The sequence below is a fragment of the Crinia signifera genome, chromosome 8 (assembly GCF_055691185.1).
Source record: "Crinia signifera chromosome 8, ASM5569118v1, whole genome shotgun sequence".
NCBI lineage: Eukaryota > Metazoa > Chordata > Amphibia > Anura > Myobatrachidae > Crinia > Crinia signifera.
In genome coordinates, this window is record NC_139224.1 from 113,324,255 (window position 1) to 113,331,670 (window position 7,416).

Genomic DNA, 7,416 nt, shown 5'->3' on the forward strand with positions numbered 1-7,416 from the left:
CAGAGTGGTCGCAAAATTAAGATCAGATACAGGCTCACGTGTTCGTCTGATCATGTAATCTATCTTTTGAAATGCCCGTGTGGGTTGACATACGTGGGGAAGACGGTTAGCTCATTCAAGGAGCGGATGGCCAACCACCGCTCTAGTATCAGAGCGGCGTTACTGACTAAATCCAGTGATAAACCAGTGGCGCGCCACTTTCTGGAGAGACAACATGCCTTATCTACATTAAAAAGTATTATTATTGATCAGGTCCCTGTGCTGGACCGGGGTGGAGATCGAGCAAAATTGCTCCTACAAAAGGAGACGAGATGGATATACTCGCTCGCTAGACACCATCAGCCCTAGAGGCCTTAATGAATATAATTCATTTAAATGTTTTTTGTGATCCTCAGCCCTGGAACTTGCATTTTTCATCTTTTTTCATCTTTTTTTCAATTTTTGCATTTTTTTGCATTGTTTATCTGACCATCCTCTTTATCCTCCTTTGTATCATTTAAATTATTGGCCATAGCTGGCTCACAGGTGGATGTGCGGCACTAAATAGAGCTATATAATATTTAAGGATCTATATGGTTTACTAAATTATCAATCTACCCTAGATAGTGGAGAGTGTCTTAGTTAGAGAAATATTGATGTGACCATAATAGTATACCTTGCTCTTTTTAAGTATGTTTATGTATGTATGTTTATATTGTTTGTAATTATGTATGTTGTTTTATTGGCATATTGATCACTAGCCATGAACAATCTACCTATGGGGATACGTTTTTTCTAAAAAAGATTTTTCTAGACATGCCATTGGCTTTGAATATACACTTCCGGATATGCGTTCCAGTGTGTTGGAATGCATGCTGACGCTAGGACAGCCCATCTCCTAAATGAGGCTGATTCATGCGCTGACAGTGCGGAGTACTACAGAGTGACGCACACTACTTGGATACGTGATGACGCACATGTATGATGCGCATCACAAGATGTATCCAGAGTGATGCGCCGCTGATAGTGCATGCGCAGTGAGAAGTTGAATGCTGATGCGCCATATTGGAGAAGGGCGCACCATAGTGTTTAACTCACTGACCTATGAGGGGAGAATGACGGCCCACTCTGGAGGGGATTGAGGGCGCTATTGGTGTAATGCCTTGATAGTGTCACTGATGACAAGTTGGTAGTCACCGCCCACCCGGAAGTTAGTGGTCACTCCGTGATCAGATTATTATGTGTAAGGTATGTTATTTAATACTTTTATACTGTTTTTTCGCAGCGATACACCTGTGATTCAGACCATCTGTTTATAATACTGGTATTGTGTCCTGTGAGATTGGAATTAACCCGTTATGTGCTGACATGAGATACATGAAATTGGGTATTCCTTGTTTATGCAGGTGAATTGAGTTGGCTTAATTACTGCCCTATATAGGTGTGTTGTTTGTGGCTTGTAGATCAGTTGCCTTCTATGTGGGACACAGGACGCCATGATTAAGGGCCTATAACAGGTCCGAAACGTCGGCTTACCATAAAGGAATATGATGGAATAAAAAGCACTTGAAATATTGCTGCTTGGTGAGTGCCCTGATTTCAAATTATGTATATATATATAGAGAGAGAGAGAGAGAGAGAGAGAGAGAGAGAGAGAGAGAGAGAGAGAGAGAGAGAGAGAGAGAGAGAGAGAGAGAGAGAGAGAGAGAGAAGAGAAAATCCGGCACTCCACTGAAGAAATAAAAAGGCAGCTTGCTCCGGTGCCTTTCCAGAACCACGCAGGTCCAACACAGGTAAATCAGGCAACAGGCATCACTCAGAGTCTTGAAGTAAATAAAGTGCTTTATTGCATATCAGGTGACCTACACCAGTGTTTCGAGCCCAGTGCCCGTACCCTGAGGACGAGCACTGGGCTCGAAACACTGGTGTAGGTCACCTGATATGCAATAAAGCACTTTATTTACTTCAAGACTCCGAGTGACGCCTGTTGCCTGATTTACCTATATATATATATATATATATATATATATATATATATACTGTATATATATATATATATATATATATATATATATATATATAAACAGGGGGTAGCAGCGGCACTCAGGACTTATCCAATAGTAAAAATGATTCGTAGCCTCTCAAAGTATCATTGACGTTTCAGCCCTTCCGGGCTTTTATCAAAACAGCTTACATAAGTGAACAAGGTGAGCTTACCTCTATATATAGTGACGTCACTGTTGTGTGGACCGTTGCCGTGGCAACGCGTCTGTTTGTGAAGAAGATCAATAAAGTTTCATTGAAACAAAGAAGAAAAAAAATGTAGAAAAGTGCTTTTGAATGCGTGTATCAGTAAGCCGCTGTCATTACTCAAAACAAAGGTGCCGCATACAACAATAAACAAAATCAACTGTGCTATAACTAACAAAAGAGACAGCGGGCTATAAATAATGAATGTGCATAAAGATAAATTTGAATTAACATACATGACAATGATAATGAGCTAAATGGTGTAAAGCTATAATTAATACTATAGAATAACCATAATCTAGAACGCTGCACTGCTGTTAATGAAGTAATCTGGTATGTAAGCACGGATCACTCTTTAAGTTGAAAGCTGGTAACTGCTAAAAAAACTTTTTACCAATGGGAGATCTTATATATTATTTCTTTTATAGTAGTACTTTTCAATGTTATATATCGCTGGGCTTATGTTGAGCTTACGCCTATGTAAGGTGATATATACTATATACAATATGCTTTAATAAATAACATTATTGCCCCAACCCTTCACTCTACTTAGCACCTGCTTAATAAGTACAATCTAGATCAGTGTTTTTCAACTGGTGTGCCGCGGCACACTGGTGTGCCGCGGAAGGCCTTAAGGTGTGCCGCGCTATAGTGGGTCACGGCGGCGACTCACCAAGGTCCTCCTCCCTCCTCCCTCTTCACCGCTCGTCAAATCAGACAGCATCCTCCGTCCTCGGCGCTGTCTGTATGACTCCTGTAGATGACGCCGGGACGCGCCTAGGTCGGATGACCTAATGCGCACAGGCACGTCCCGGCGCATGCGCAGAACGCCGCCGGAGCCATCTCGTGAAGTGCGCACTGCGCGCACTGTGTAATATTATTTTCCTTGAGGTAGGGTCAACATTTCAGATGTTAAATGTGTACATCCAACGGGCGCTGTTCAATAATAAAGGACTGGCAGGTGTGTGTAATAACCAGGGGGGGGGGGGGGCAGGTGTGTGTAATTATTACACACACCTGCCCCCCCCCCTTAGTTATTACACCCCCCCCCCCCTTAGTTATTACAGTGTAATAAGGGGGGCAGGTGTGTGTAATAACTAAGTGGAGGCAGGTGTGTGTAATAACTAAGGGGGGGGGGCAGGTGTGTGTAATAACTAAGGGGGGCAGGTGTGTGTAATAACTAAGGGGGGGGCAGGTGTGTGTTATAACTAAGGGGGGCAGGTGTGTGTAATAACTAAGGGGGGGCAGGTGTGTGTAATAACTAAGGGGGGGCAGGTGTGTGTAATAACTAAGGGGGGGCAGGTGTGTGTAATAACTAAGGGGGGGCAGGTGTGTGTAATGACTAAGGGGGGGGCAGGTGTGTGTAATTACAATGAGGACATGTGTGTATAATTACGCTGTGGGGGCAGGTATGCGTAATTACAATGGGGACATGTGTGTATAATTACGCTGTGGGGGCAGGTATGCGTAATTACAATGGGGACATGTGTGTATAATTACGCTGTGGGGGCAGGTATGCGTAATTACAATGGGGACATGTGTGTATAATTACGCTGTGGGGGCAGGTATGCGTAATTACAATGGGGACATGTGTGTATAATTACGCTGTGGGGGCAGGTATGTGTAATTACAATGGGGACATGTGTGTATAATTACGCTGTGGGGGCAGGTATGCGTAATTATAATGGGGACATGTGTGTATAATTATGCTGTGGGGGCAGGTATGCGTAATTATAATGGGGACATGTGTGTATAATTACGCTGTGGGGGCAGGTATGCGTAATTACAATGGGGACATGTGTGTATAATTACGCTGTGGGGGCAGGTATGCGTAATTACAATGGGGGGTGACAGCATATGTTTAATTACAGTGGGGGCCAATGTGTTTTATTACTGCGGGGCCAATGTGTTTTATATGAGGCTCTTCTTGGCACTCCAGTGTGTGACCGAGGCTCTTCTTGCCACTCCAGTGTGTGACCGAGGCTCTTCTTGCCACTCCAGTGTGTGACCGAGGCTCTTCTTGCCACTCCAGCGTGACTGAGGCTGCAGAATCTTTCATTGTTGAGATACTGACAGGTAGGGACCAGTGTTTTTTCTATGGGTCAAGTGTTTGTTTATTTTTCTGTGGATGTCAATATGTGTTTTTTTGTTTTTTTTTTCTGTGCTACTGCAGCGTGTGACAGAGGCTCTTCTTGCCACTCCAGCGTGTGACCAAGGCTCTTCTTGCCACTCCAGTGTGTGACCGAGGCTCTTCTTGCCACTCCAGTGTGTGACCGAGGCTGCAGAATCTTTAATCGTTGAGATACTGACAGGTAGGGACCAGTGTTTTTTCTATGGGTCAAGTGTTTGTTTATTTTTCTGTGGATGTCAATATGTGTTTTTTTTTTGTTTTCTGTGCTACTGCAGCGTGTGACAGAGGCTCTTCTTGCCACTCCAGCGTGTGACAGAGGCTCTTCTTGCCCCACTCCAGTGTGTGACCGAGGCTCTTCTTGCCACTCCAGTGTGTGACCGAGGCTCTTCTTGCCACTCCAGTGTGTGACAGAGGCTCTTCTTGCCCCACTCCAGTGTGTGACCGAGGCTCTTCTTGCCACTCCAGCGTGACTGAGGTTGCAGAATCTTTTATCGTTGAGACACTGACAGGTAGAGATCAGTATTTTTATTTTTACGTGGGAGTAGGTGTGTTTTTGAGGAATATAAATTCTGAATTAACTTTTTATTTTTATTTTATTTTTTTCCAGATTTTCTGAAACATGGACAAGTTTCTAACTAGGAAACGTGCATTAGCATCAAATGATGATGACAATGAATCAAGTGTTGCTGGCCATAGTTCTGGTGCTAAAGCCATTGTGCACCAGTATAAAGAAGATTATTTGTCCTTTGGATTCTTTACATCTGGAGAAGAGCAGCCACATCCTAAATGCCTTGTATGTGGTGAGAAACTGGCAAACCAAACCATGGTTCCAAGTAAGCTGAAGAGACACTTTCATACAAAGCACTCACATGTGTGCAATAAGCCATTAGAATATTTTCAGAGACTTCTAGCTGAACAAAAACGCCAGGCTAAACAGTGGGAAAAAATCACAACGGTTTCTGACAAAGCTCAAGAAGCCAGCTATGCCGTTGCTGAAATTGTGGCAAAGAAGATGAAATCACATACAATTGCAGAGACAGTCATTTTGCCAGCATGCTGTAAAATTGTAAATATCATGTTTAGTGAGAAATATGAACAAGAGATTTCGAAAATCCCTCTGTCTGATAACACTATTAGTCGGCGAATACTAGACATGTCTGAAGATGTTGAGTCACAAGTCATCACCAAGATTAAAGAAGCCAAGGTCTTTGCATTCCAACTGGATGAGTCAACTGACATCACTGGAAAAGCTCAACTCCTAGCATTCAGCAGGTTTGTTTGTGATGAAGAATTCATTGAACAATTTTTATTTTGCAAAATTCTTCCGGAAACAACAAAAGGCCAAGACATTTTTGATGTTGTCAACCCTGCCATTGTTTTTACACATTGTTTCCTTCACAGAGAGGCCCTCATTTCAAAATCTGTAGTACCTGAGCTGCAAAAAGTACTGGACGAGACAATAAAAATGGTCAATTACATCAAGAGTAGGCCATTAAAATCAAGGTTGTTTTCTGCACTATGTTCTGCCATGGATGCTGCTCACACACAACTCCTACTACACACAGACGTGAGGTGGCTATCTCGAGGGCGGGTGCTTTCAAGATTCTATGAACTTAGAGAAGAGCTCATTGTTTTTTTTTACTTCTGAAAATCCTGAGATGGCTGAGCATCTTAGTGATGAGACCTGGTGCAATAAAGTTGCCTTCCTAGCTGATATTTGCCAAGTATTGAATACACTTAACAAAAGTATGCAGGGTAAGAATGAAAATATTCTTACTTGTACTGACAAAATTACCACTTTCAAGGAAAAATTAACATTGTGGGGAGCCAGAATAAAAAAAGAGAACAAAGTTGAGATGTTTCAGCTGACAAAAAGTTGCAGACTTGAGAACCATTTTATTAACTTAATTCTACAAAGTTTGTTATTGCTGACTGACAACATTGACAAGTATTTCCCATCACTTGATATTTCTTCCTTGGACTGGGTGAGAGATCCATTTGTGCCAAGTGCATATGCGTCGGCTGAACTTAGTGTTACAGAAGAAGATGAGCTGGCAGAAATAAGGAATGACAGAGGGCTGAAATTAAAGCACTCATCAACAGATATGGCCTCATTCTGGTTGTCTCTTCGACAAGAATTCCCCATGGTCACAAAAAAGGTGATTGAAGCACTACTTCCTTTCTCCACATCGTATCTGTGTGAGGCTGCATTTTCTGCTATGAACACCATGAAGTGTAAGAAAAGGTCACGGCTTCAATCATTGGAGGAGGACTTGAGGGTATGCTTGTCAACCATCCGTCCGCGGACAAGAGACATCATGAGACATCACCAAGCACAGGTTTCCCACTGATATTTTTATGTAAGTAAAACCTATTTGTTTCTACTAATTTTAAAGGAAATAATAACATATGTAATATACAGTATGTTGAGATCTATGTCAATATTTGTTATTACTTGGGTTAAATTTGATTAAAAACTGTTGGTGTGCCTTGGCAATTTTAAAGTCTGGGCCCGGTGTGCCGCGACCTGAAAAAGGTTGAAAATCACTGATCTAGATCCTACTTATATGCATCTTTTATTATTGGTCTCACAAGAACCAATGAAGTCCCAACTGTTCGTTGAGACCTCTGGGAGCCAAGGTTCCCAACTTGTGGAACCAGCGGGTCTCTAGCTGTAACAGCTTTCTCCCTCTGTCTCCCCCTCTCACTAGTGGTGGCACATGGTCAAGGATCATGTATTTGACTGAAGATAAGGGATGCCGAGCCTGAGCATAATGACGGGCAAGAGGTTGGTCACTAGTGCCCTTGTTGATAGCTGCCCGGATGGCGGAGCGGTGTTGAGACATTCGCTCCTTGAATTGTCTCTCTGTTTTGCCTACATAGACAGAAAATAATATACACAACAAATTTTGTTGTGCAAGTAAGGAAATGCTTAATGGGGAAACGTTTACCTGTATATGGGTGTGAAATTATGAGCCGGTTTGCATGAAACTGCACGATGTGCAATTGGGGCATTTGTAACACCCTTTCCTAGTTTTACCCAGGAATGTATTGGG